Source organism: Saccopteryx leptura, chromosome 5, assembly GCF_036850995.1.
Source record: "Saccopteryx leptura isolate mSacLep1 chromosome 5, mSacLep1_pri_phased_curated, whole genome shotgun sequence".
NCBI classification, from domain to species: domain Eukaryota; kingdom Metazoa; phylum Chordata; class Mammalia; order Chiroptera; family Emballonuridae; genus Saccopteryx; species Saccopteryx leptura.
In genome coordinates this window covers 159,284,407-159,297,065 of record NC_089507.1, presented here as the reverse complement: position 1 = coordinate 159,297,065, position 12,659 = coordinate 159,284,407, and the positions used below count along the sequence as shown (strand labels likewise).

General features: G+C 49.7%; 1 protein-coding gene across 2 annotated transcripts in view; it reads right to left on the bottom strand.

Annotated features, from left to right (window-relative positions):
• The window catches only part of KLHL29 (kelch like family member 29), a 300,305-nt gene extending 299,198 nt beyond the window's left edge, over positions 1–1,107 (bottom strand). For both annotated transcript variants that reach the window (XM_066386309.1, XM_066386310.1), the window contains exon 1: positions 846–1,107. The gene's annotated coding sequence lies outside the window, so the exon portion shown is untranslated. The remainder of the gene's footprint in view (positions 1–845) is intronic.
• Positions 1,108–12,659: the final 11,552 nt, after the last annotated feature.

Here is a 12,659-nt window from a genome sequence, read left to right as displayed (position 1 = left end):
CCCGGAGACCGGGACGTGAGCCCTCGACCATCCTGCACTCCCCCGAGAAAAGCGGGGTGCGCGTCTATACTCCGACATTGCACATCTCCCAGTCCACACTATCCCATACATAAACAACCCCTCCCTACCTGACACCGCATCCTCGCCACCCTCGCAAGCTGGCCTTTCCGCGCCCCCAAACACTGTGGCACCCACCAGGTGTTAAGGGTGTGTGGGGGGGTCACAACAAGGCCTGTGCGGGTCCCTTCCCGATGGTTTTCAAGCTCCTCTACCTCGAAAGTTACTTGGGATTAAGTAAAGAGACCCGGTCCCCAACTGCGGGGTTTGAGGACGGGAGAGGGCAGAAACCCTAACCTGGCTTTTCGCTGTACAGAGGTGCGCACCTTCCCAACGGGCAGGGCGCACGGCCGCCCCCAGGGTCCAGCTCTCGGGTGCCTCCTCCTGGCCCCCAGCACGGCCCGGGCCCTGGGCCTCTCAGGGGAGGTGGCCTAGAGAGGGACGCGCGCTGCGGGCCCAGCCAGGGGACTGCCCCGGGGCCGGGAGTGACACTCGCTTCCAGCATCTCCGCGACACTGGCCCGGGGCAGCCCGGGGGCATATACACCCGGGGGGCAGGAAGTTTTTTCCCCCCGGTTTTCCCCCCACTGTAGCAGCGCAGGCGCAAGGGCTCCTGCAGCCTGGCGAGTCCAGACTCGGGAGGCTCCTGCGCCGCCGCCGCCACCGCGGGAGCCGAGCCCAGCGTTCCGGGTTCTCGGGCCCCGCTCCCGTGCCCGGCCCGGCCCCGCGCGGCGGTCAGGACCCCAGGTCCCCGGCGCCGCATCCGTGGCGCTCGAGCTCGGCTCTTACCTCCTGCCGCGCGGCTCCAGCCCCGGCCCAACGCGTCGGGAGTCGGGGGTCGCGGGTGGGCTCAGGAGGGCTGATGGATAGCAGACGGCGCCGGCGGGTAGCGGTGGCTGGGGCCGCTCGGGTCCTGGCCGGGAGAAACGGATCCAGGTCCACCTCCTCGCGTTCCTGCTGCCCGCCTTCTCCCCTAGTCCTTCTCCTCCTCCTCCACCGCCGCCTCCCGGCAGCCCAGGGAGGATGCCCGGAGAGGGTAGTCAGTCCTTCAGCCTGTCAGCCTGTGCGGCTACGCGCGGCGCGGCTCTCACCGAGGCGGCGGCGGCGGCGGCGGCGGCGGCTCCGGCAGCATCGCCCCCGCCCTCTCCCCGCAGCCGCGGCGGCCGCGGGGCTGGGCTGGCTCCGGGCTCGGGGCTCGGGCTCCGGGCGGGGGCTGCGCTCAGGCGCGGCGGCCGCGGGGGCTGCTGGCGGGCGCTGCGGGACCGGGGCCGGGGCCGGGGCTGGAGCTGCAGCGAGGTCCTCGGCGGCGGGGACAGCGGCGGCGGCGCGGGGGCTGGCGCGGCCGCGGCGCGGGGACCATGCTCCCTTCTGGCTTGCTCCGCTTCGGGTACCGTCTGCTTTAGCTGCGAGGGAGGCGGGCCTCGGCGCGCAGCCAGGGGCGGGCGGAGCCAATCGCCGGCGCCCGAGTGGGCGGGGGTGGAAGGGCGGGGAGGCGGGGCGCCCCCGGCAGGGCACCCGGCGCTGCTCCCGGCGCCCCAGGGACCCCCGGCAGCCGCGAGCCCGGTCGGGGCTGAGTGCTGGCGGCTGTGTCCATCCGTCCGTCCGCCGCCCCCGCCCTCCTGCCGTGGCTCCTGGCTCGCCGGGCTCGGTGGCCGCTCCGGCAGATGCGCAGCGAGGGGCTTGGCTGCTCGGTCCCGGCCTCCTGCCCCGCCGGCCCAGGGTGGGGGACTGAACCGCGGCAGAGCTCCTGGTCTACTCCCAACATCTGAGGAAACGGGCAGAAAAGTTTGAGAACGAAAAGTCCAATCGTCTTTCAGTTTCCGCCCTCCCTCTAACACTCCAGCCACGGAGAGGAGCAGGAATTGTCCCAACCTCTGAAGAACCACCGCTAGTCTTTCAGATCCTGACCACCGACCCTCTTGAGTCTGTCCCGACTCGATCTCCCCAGTTTACACTGACCGTCTTAAATCCACCCACCTCTCTGTTTAGACAGCCCCTACTCACGCCACCCCGGCCTTGCATTGTCTACACTGTCCAGCGCCCCACTTCTAAGTCTCCCACACGGCCTAAACTTAACTTCCTTAGTCCTACCACCTCTGTGTCTAGACATGCTGTCTTCACAGACCCTAACTTCAACCCGAATAGGAGAGCCCGAATAGGGCTTTTCCTCTTCGCCAGAACTTTTCAACATCAGTCTCACCTTTACTAGTAACTCTCTAGGTCTGAATATTATTCCTTGACCTCTCCCTCCTCCCAGACCTCCCTCTAATCTACTTTTGAATTTCATTAGAAATATCTGTCACCCCTATTTCTCACCCCTCATCTAAATGTAAAAGGCTTGTAGGCGTCAACGCCCTCTCCCACTTCACCTCCTTCCACATCCTTTGGCAATGATGCTGAGGCCTGAGCTTGTATGTAAGGAGGGAGGGAGGGAGGGAGGGAGAGAGAGAGAGAGAGAGAGAGAGAGAGAGAGAGAGAGAGAGAGAGAGAGAGAGAGAGAGAAAGTATTGGGGGTGTGGGGGTGTGGTTAGGTAGGGAGCCCCTGGCTCTGGGGCAATAACTGGGAGGAGCCGGCCTGGGGCGGGCTCCGCAGGCCCCGCCCCCACTGCCAAGGCAGCCTGAGGAAGGACTTGGCCGGTAAAATCCCTTCCTCTCAGCTCACTCCTGTGATACGTGAATCCAGGCCTCTGCTCTCCTTGGCTGTAAACTCAGTGCAGGGATTGTGTCTTCTTTCATATCTTGTAGGAAGCAGAGTACAGTGTGGCGGCTGATAAATAATAAATAATAATAATCTACTGAGGGTAGCAGGAGGAATGTCAGTGAAAGGGAATGAGGACACCAGGGAAATGGCCTGTTGGTGTTAGAGTAACTGCATTTCCTGGAAAAAAATAATCGAATGAAGTTTTGGTGTCTGAAGCCTGGGGGGCAGGGGAGGGGACAGAGCAAAGCACTACAGAGAGGAATCCACCCTTGATGGTGGGTCTGCCAGGAAAAGTGGTGTGTCATTTAGAGAGGATGACAGAGGGTGCTCTGAAGGGGGAGCAGGGCGGCAGCCAGGGCAGGCGAGTTCATCAAGGTCCCTGGAACACCTGAAGGGGAACATAGATGTGGTTTGAATGCTGAATTCTGAAAATGGTGCATGAAAAATGATAGAAGAGTAATGTAGGCAGGAAAAGGGAGAAACAGGGATTACCTGGGATTTTCAAAAGATACACAGGTAAGATCTCAGTCAACACAAGGCAGAGAGAAGGAGAACAAGGGCACCGGTGAGTCAGTGTCCATTCATGCTCCCTGAAGTGCTCGGCACGGACCACCCACCGTGAGCTTGCAGGAGTCCCCTTCCCCCTCTACGTTCTGGAGCTTGCAGGAGTCCCCTTCCCCCTCTACGTTCTGGAGCTTGCAGGAGTCCCCTTCCCCCTCTACGTTCTGGAGCTTGCAGGAATCCCCTTCCCCCTCTACGTTCTGGAGCTTGCAGGAGTCCCCTTCCCCCTCTACGTTCTGGAGCTTGCAGGAGTCCCCTTCCCCCTCTACGTTCTGGAGCTTGCAGGAATCCCCTTCCCCCTCTACGTTCTGGAGCTTGCAGGAATCCCCTTCCCCCTCTACGTTCTGGAGCAGCACATAATTCAGCTATAGGCGATATGAAAATGTGTCTAAGGTTTGCAGGGTCTGGGATCGGTTATGATCTGGCGATCTGAATCAATCCTATGTCTTGCAGATCATTTTGAATGATCCTCTAGTGAAAGAAGAAACTATGCATCAAAGAATCTTTCCTCAGCCCCATTTCTGGTGCAGGTATAAGGATTCTCCCAGTTTCCCTGCTGGCTTGATCAGAGTAGAGAGGCTGTGCTAAGCCCGCTTGCTCAGAGAGGAGGACCTCCTTTGGCCTCGGTGGTGCCTAGAGTCCTGGCCCTGGATTGTTGCAATGCTTCTGGGGTTGGAGCTTGATAACAGCTCACTGGGAGGTCCAGCTCATCAGGAGACTGAGAAAAGCTATGTGAATTAGAATCACAGTGGGCTTGTCTACCCTCTCCTCACCCCACCCTTCTTCCATCCCAGAGCCTGAATGCAAATAAGAATTTCCAGAGTTTGAAGCCAAGATCTTCCTCTGCAGTGTGGCTCCGCCTAGCTGGGAGCTGTTGGGTTTGGTCACAGCTGCTTAGGAAAGGTTGCTAGAGTCTAGACATGAGCACTATTTCATCTGGAGCATTGTGTTCAAGTCATCTGCCCCAGTTCCCCCAGGGTCTTGGCAACATAAACTTGATCTATGTGTTATGGATTTTCTCTCTTGCTGGGATCTGGGATGTGTTCTGGATTATTCGCTGCCCTGTGGTATATAGGATGCGGTTCACGCTTGGCATAATCTCAACATAGTACATGAGATTTGTTGGGTGTTGTACATAGGAACTTCTTCAGCCCTGGTCAAAGATTTTTACCACAAAACACATGATCAGCACTGTGAAGTGTGCTTCAAATGCCCCCCCTCCCCCAATCCTGACACCCTGATCATAATGCCTCAAGCTGGGCTCTGGATCAGGACTAATGTATATACTCCAAGCAGATGGATTGTGAAGGTGTGGACTTAGAATACACAAGTAAGTAGACTGAAATGCTCCAGGACATCCAGTCCCTGCTAAGGCCATAGATCATTATTTGTGCAGTCAATCAGACAAGGGTTTTGTGCTGGGAAGACTACAATTGTCACCTAGAGAGGCACCAAAGGAAGCCACATCAGGGAGTGCCACACATGCTCACTGGGGCTCAGAAGGACTTTGCTCCTTATTTGCATTTCTAAGAATAACCACAACAAAATAATCATTTATTCAGTAGCTACTACCTGCCAAGCATTATACCAGGTATTCTACCCATGATATCTTATTAATCATTACAGCAACTTGTGAAATTAGTGTTATCAGCTCCAAAAGCTGAGTCACAGAGAGGATAGGCGATCTCCTATAATCACACCGCCAGGAAGTGGCTGAGCTGGAATCTGAGTGTAGTTAGTTGCAAAGCTTCTTGTCTTTCCACCACACTCAACGCATGAATGCTATTTCTTTTGTCATTAGCCCAGTGCTTTTCCCTTTGAGTAGACACAGTGGATGCTGATTTTGCCTTTTATCAGCAGCCAGGACTGGACCCAGAACTGGAAATCAGTCTTAGGATCCAGAGGACTGATGTAAAAGAGGGAAAAGCATCTCTTTGATTACTGACCACACAGGTCACTTGGAAGGTGGACATCTCATCAGCAGCCCTCGGGCCTGAGAGGACATCTGTTTCCAAGAGCTCAGTGGGCATAAACAGAATAAGAGCCTGCCTCTCCGCCGAATGGAGTTTCGTGTTTGCTGTTTTGTCTTTCTAACATTATGCTTCACTAAAACAACCCCCATTTGGCATCAAATCATTAATAAATCCTACATAAGTCATTGTCCCTCCAGTGATTAATCAATCCATAAAAATCTATTTAGCACCTACTGTGTGCTCAGCCTTTTAACCCTACAGCGTTGATTAAAGCAGGAAGTAAGAAGTCACAGCTGCTGAATTTTCACTGTAGCCACCGTGCTCTGTGATGTGTCACAAAGGCACATACTAATCAATCAGCTATTTGCTGAGAACCTCCTGCGTGCTCAGCGCTGTGCTGGGTGCTCTCAGGAATACAGGGAAGTTCTAAGGTGGTTCACACTCCACTCATTTGTACCCTGCCTGTTCCTCAAAATGGACTGAGGCAGCCGAATGAAGGACTAGGTTCTTGTTCTTGACAGAGGTTAAGGTAACAGAGGTTGTTATCAAGAAACATAGGATTGTGCTCAGTTGTGGGGGTGCAAGGGATGATCTGTAAGAGCTGGGCTGTCTTCCTGGAGGAGGCAGGTCTCAGACTGGACCAGAGGAGCCCAGACCAGCCAGAGGGGAAGGTAGGGGCTTCCCAGGAGGGCAGAGGCAGTAGGTCCCGGGGTTGGGGGGCTCATCACAGTATCACACTTTCGGAAACATCACTCATTAACAGCCACTTCCATAGGGTGAAAATGAGAGTGTATTTACCTCCTTTGCCCAAATCAGTGAGCTGCTAATTTCTAAGATTCAGAATGAAACCAGTGGTGTCTTTTTTTTGGCATTCTCAACAGCAGGAATTCAGCACCTTTTTTTCCTTGCCGCTTGTTTGCAGGTCGCAGGAGTGTTAATGAGACAGAGCCAGTAACAATTTCCCTGGATGGTTCTGACTTCCAAACCGACAGGAGACAGGAGACACGGCTGGAGCATTTTCAGAGAGTGGCATCTACTCTCCCCATTGATAAAGTGATTCTTCATCCATGGTGGTTGAAGAAATGGATTTAATGATTGCTCAATACATATTTATCGGGTGTTGAATTGTTCACTTTCATTTTCGATGTTTAAGAAGAAGCCAGTGTTTTTCTGTGAGCAAGTGCAAAAAGGAGACCCAAATGATTGGAGTGATAGGTTGTAAGGAAAATTGTGTTTGAGTGTTAGAGGATCCTTTCTCTCACTGAAGCAGGCTCACTAAAGGGAAAAATCAGGAGATTTTTGAGAGACGATTGAATGCTTATAGTCTGTTGCATAACCACATTTTTGAGCTGTTTTTAGGAAAAAAGAGGTAAGGGGCCCGCCTGTTCCCTGTTTGACTCCAGAATCCGTTGGTGCCACTGTTAGCAGAACTTAGGGCCAGGACCATGTCATTGGTATGATCATTTTGAAGCCCTGAATTGGGCCAAGACAATGATCACCCAGGCAGGGTAGGTGGCTGTATCTTGCAGAGAGACTCTTGTGCTCTCTGCCTTCTGCCAGGACTCACTGCAGCCCTGAGAGAGTGTCACAGTCCACATGGGCTGTGCGGGGACACAGCAGGAGGCAGAGGGACCACAACGCAGAGCCTCTGGCAGCAAATCTTATTTACATCAGCTATTTAATAAATGTGGCCAGGTCCAGGCTCTAGCTCAAGAGTTATTGTTTATTTCCATATCTCCAAAGCTGAGGCTGCCTATGTTGCTCAGAAGCAAAAGGCAACCCCCCTTCCGCCCCCATCCCACCAGGGAACACCTTCACTATTTTCCCCGAAGAAGGAGCTGTTGGAAATCAAGCTTCAGGCACTCTCGGGGGTTGAGATAAATGTTTTCAGCATGAAGTATCTAATGGTTTCAGCTATTTTGGGTTCTATGGAATATGCGACACTGTATTTTATCTTCACATTTATCTTTACTAGAATTCTGTGCAGTGGGTCTGGGAGGAAGAATTTGTGAGGTCCTGTCCAGTGGAGACATGATTGTCAACACATTGGCCCGAGGCACTGTCCCCAAGGAATCTGAGGCAACAAGGAACTGAAAGGCAATAGGGCCTGGACTCAAGGTACCCACTGATCATTTACCAAGGATCTTAAAAAAAAGCCTAAGTCTATGATAAAAGCCACCATCTGGTCCAGGTGCATCTTGTTGTAAGAAAATACAAAATAGGAAATCTAAAATGATAAAACAGAAGGATTTGCTAGTTTGCATTACAAAAGGATGCATGGGCTTCCTGTAAGTGAAGTTTCCCCCTTTGATATTTAATCTGTGGCTGATTTCTTAGAAATTCCATTCATCTGCAACTAGTCAGAAACACATCAATTTATTTTTATTTATTTAAGACATGTCACCTACTTACTTTCAAGAGGTCTTGAGCAACTTACAGGTTAAAATGTGGGAGAAAAGGAGACCTTTAGAAGCAAAACAGAATACATACACCCTGAGGCGGGAGGTGGGGTCAGAGGCATCAAGCACTCAAGATGAAAAGGTTCTAAGGAAAAAAGGGCACGCGTGCCAGGTTACCTGATTGTATAAAGAAAGGCGCATTTGTATCAGGTAATAAAAGATGTTTTGAATAGAAATTGCTTAAAAATCAGAAACTGTTATAAATGGAAGAATGTAGTATTGTCGAGATAAAAGGTTTCTCTTCTAGACTTCTGGAGACAAATGCTAAACTGGCAAAGTGTAACACTACAGTCCTGTTATGTTAACATTTTTCACTACTTCTAAATCTTTGAAAAATATTTACTAGGCGATTTCATTAAAAAGAAACACATTTCTGCCCTGGCCGGTTGGCTCAGTGGTAGAGCATCGGCCTGGCGTGCAGGAGTCCCAGGTTCGATTCCCGGCCAGGGCACACAGGAGAAGCGCCCATCTGCTTCTCCACCCCCCCCCCCTCCTTCCTCTCTGTCTCTCTCTTCCCCTCCCGCAGCCAAGGCTCCATTGGAGCAAAGTTGGCCTGGGCGCTGAGGATGGCTCTATAGCCTCTGCCTCAGCGCTAGAATGGCCCTGGTTGCAACAGAGCAACGCCCCAGATGGGCAGAGCATCGCCCCCTGGTGGGCATGCCGGGTGGATTCTGGTCGGGCGCATGTGGGAGTCTGTCTGACTGCCTCCCTGTTTCCAACTTCAGAAAAATACAAAAAAAAAAAAAAAAAAAAAAAAAAAAAAAAAGAAAGAAAGAAAGAAAGAAAAAAAAAAAGTTAAAAATGTATTAAAAAAATAAAGAAAAAAAAAGAAACAATTTCTATCCTTTATAGAGTTACTTATTGCCGATTCAGGGAAAAGGTTGCAAATCAGACACATTTTTCTTCAGGTGGCTGAGAATTTTCCTAGAAAGCATCAGGAATCTTCTAGCCAAAGTCTAAACCTTTGATAATGTCAATATAGCTTCAGGTCAATTTCAAAATTAGCCGGGGAGTTGTAGTTAATGTAAAATTTTACTAGAAGCAACCAGAACTTACACATGAAAATAGGCAAGTTTAGCAAAGCCTAGGAGGGCTTAGAAGGAGTCAGAACAATATTTGTATTCTGAGATATTTGTATGTCAATCTGCAGAGAAATCCTATTAAACAGAATTTAAGATTTCAAAAGGGTTGCAGATATGACCTCATCATTATAATCAAGGCTGTTTTTCCTGGGAATCAAGATCAATATGTAGCAGTAGACGTGTACATGTTGTTCAAAAGCCACAAAGTTGTTAGTTGGGGCAAGAGTATATAAAATAATGATGTCCTGCTGGTGAAAATATCAATAGTAGCTGATAGCAGTTAGGTACTTACAGTGTGCCAGTCACTATGCTAAGCCTTTAACTTTCTTTTAAAAACTGTTTCTTGCCTGACCAGGCAGTGATGCAGTGGATAGAGCGTCGGACTGGGACGCAGAGGACCCACGTTCCAAACCCCGAGGTCGCCAGCTTGAGTGTGGGTTCATCGGTTTGAGCAAAGCTCACCAGCTTGGACCCCAGGTCGCTGGCTTGAGCAAGGGGTTACTTGGTCTGCTGTAGTCCCCTGGTCAAGGCGCAACAAAGAATTGATGCTTCTCATCTCTCTCCCTTCCAGTCTGTTTGTTCCTCTCTCTGTCTCTGTCATAAACAAACAAACAAACAAACAAACAAAAAATCAGTTTCTTATATTCTGTACCACAATTGATGAATCCTAAGTCTGATAAGAACCATTGGCTAGATGGGAGATATGGCTAGCTCATTCTGGGCACATATCTCAAAACCAAAATGGAAGTTGGATATTGTGCTGTGCTTTGCACTAGCTAAACGTATGTCACGTGCCTTGCACTGGTAAGCTCTGGGCATCTGCAGCTGATGGTTGTACCACTTACACCACTGAAGTCTGACCTAAAGGAGATTGGAAGGTAAGATTAGAATGAAAGAGAGAAGCCCAATTGTATTAGTTATCTATGGTTGCATAACAAATTTTCCCCAAGTGTAGCAGCTTGAACAACATTAATTATCCCACCCAGTGTCTGAGGGTCAGTACAGCTGGGTGGTTCTCATGAGGTTGCAGTCAGATATCCACTGGGGCTGCAGGCATTTCACAGTTCCAGGGGGATAGAGGATTTGCTTCTAAGCCCACTCACATGGCTGTTAGCCGGGAGCCTCAGCTCCTTGCCATATAGGTCGCTTTACAGGGCTGCCCAGAGCATGACAGCTGATTTCTTCTGGAACAACAAATGATGAGAGAGGGAGAAGGAGAAGAAGATAGAGAGAGGAAGAGAGAAGAGAGAGCAAGAGGAGAGAGAGAGAGAGCAAGACAAGAGCTGCAATGTTTTTTATAACTTAATCTCAGACGAACAACGAACAACATAGACCAACAGAGGTTTAATGTGAGAAAGGACACAAGATTGCAAACACCAGGAAGTGAGATCATTGGAAGCCATCTTGGAGGCCTACTGCCACAACAACCATATCGGGTTGATTCCATGCTTTCCAGAGAGGGGAAGTTGTACTCACTGGATGTCAGGGATTCAGACTTTTGAAGGTCCCAACCAAATCAGGTATGTGACATGAGACTCCAAAAGGGAAGGTGGCTCAAGAAATCCCCTTGATAGAACTCTTCAGTGTAATTGCCAGTGCTCTTGAAGAACACTAGCAGGGTGGGGATGACGTTGATGAAGCTGGAGTGGAACTATTTGGAAAGTTTGCTCGTGGGTGCAAGAGGAGAGAAGGGGTGTAAATGGAGTAGGGTCACACAAACTTCATTTGATGATGTGGTCTAATTAATTAAGGCAGCAAAATTTTTAAGTATAATCAAAAATGTCTTTCTTACTTGACATGAGCAGAAAATCAAGAAAGGTCCTGATCAGTGATTGTGGTGAGTTGTTGAATACTAAGGATTTCTGTGGAGCAAACTCTTACTGAGTGCCACTGGGTACCAGGCAAAATGCCAGGTGCTGAGGATACAAAGATAATTAAGAAAAGGTCTCTGCCCTCCAGGATCAAGTCTAATGGGAAGACACACATATAAACAAACTCTGTACAGCACAATCGATACTGTAATAAGATTCAGCACAGGTAGGACAGAGACATTAGGAAAGGAACTGTCAGGGCTACTTGGGGGCCGATGGGTCAAAGAAGGCCATAAAGAAGAGATTACATCCGAGTCCGGAGGATGAGCAGGAATTCACCAAATGAACAACAGAAATAAGAATCGCTAAGCGCAGAGGTGTGTGAGCAGGGCAGCTGGGGAAGCTGCTACTGCTTCATGTGATCAGAGCAGGGTGGAGATTGCAGACAGGGCTAGAGAGGAAAGAGGAAGCCCTTTCACAAAAGACCTGGGAGGCTCTACACTGGGATTGCTTACTATAGTATTGCTCCAAGTGGGGTCCTACATCTGGATGACGTGGGAAGGTTATGAAAACGCAGATTCCTAAACCTAACCCCCTTTCTTCACATCCACAAATTTTTCATCATAACCTTTTCCTCTTCTTCCTGGGCTAGACTACATTTCCCAGCCTCCTTTGCAGTTAAACCATATTTCCCAGCTTCCTTTGCAAATAGACTACTATTTTCCAGCCTCTTTTACAAGGAGCTGCATTGGTGTCAATGGAATACGAATGGAAGTGATGTGTGCCATTTCCTGACCTGACCCCTTAAAGTCTGCCCTGTATGTTCTCCATGCTCTTTTCTGTTCTCCATGCTGATGCAGGCAAACACAGGAGTCTTGGAAACTGCATGTTAAAGATGGCTGAGTGACATAATTGAGGAACTCTTGGGTCCCTGAATTATTGTTTGGAGAGAACCAACCACTGGTCTGGAACACCCATCTTTGGACTTCTAGAGAATGAGTAATTAAATTCTATTGTGTTTGAGCTTTGGTACACTTTTGGGTTTGTATGTCTTCACAGCTAGTGTTACCCTATAATACAGCAATTGACATGGCCTTTGAGAGGGGAATTCTCTGGAGAATTTGTGTTTTTAACAAGAATGCCTGAGGAGTTTCAGAATCACTGCTGGAGGAGAGGGGGAACCAGCCACTCAAGGGTTAGAGCAGACCCAGTTACATGGTGCTATTTGCATTTTAGAATGGCAGTGAGAAAGAATTTTACCGCCTTCTTTGTGGAGGAGAACAATCTACTGACTAAAAAGAAAAAGAAACTGTGGCAAAAGAAAATTGAAGTTCAGGATGAGGAAAGAGATTATAACAAGCACCAACCTGCTGTAAATGAGCTCAAGTCTTTTGGCCAGGACAAATGATACTCTAGGGAGCACAGGGAACTCACCACCGAAGCTGTAAGCTTCTGCTGAGAGTCTGTTAAGGAACATAAAAACTGGAAATGAAAACGGAATACTAGAGATGGGAAAATATTGCTTTTATTAATAAAGAAAGGAAAAGATTCTGCAAACTGCAAACGTAGGGATATCCTATCACCTTCATTAAGTTTTGACAAAAGCTGGCTGCAGCCAAACCACTGCCAAAAAAACAGGAATCCTTAGTCTGGTTGTGGTAAAAGGAGAAATTTTATCCAAGTTGAACGATTACAAACTGGAGAGACGCGGCATCAGGGAGCAAACCAATAGTCGTCTCCTGAGACAAAAGGAGAGCAGGTGTTAATAGTGAAAGTTCCTGCCATGGTCCCTGATTGGGCCATTTCTAAGCAAATACAAAATCTTAATTTGCATGGTATGATTGTTTCAAATAACACCGTCCTGATTGGTTGGAATCTCACATCCTGATTGGTCATTGTGGAGCCACTCTGATTGGTCAGTAGAGACACAAACGAGCTGTGTAACTCAGATTGGACAGGCAGGTCTCAGCCCATTGGTTGAAAGACGTTTCCAGAAACTCCCTTGAAAGGTCAGCT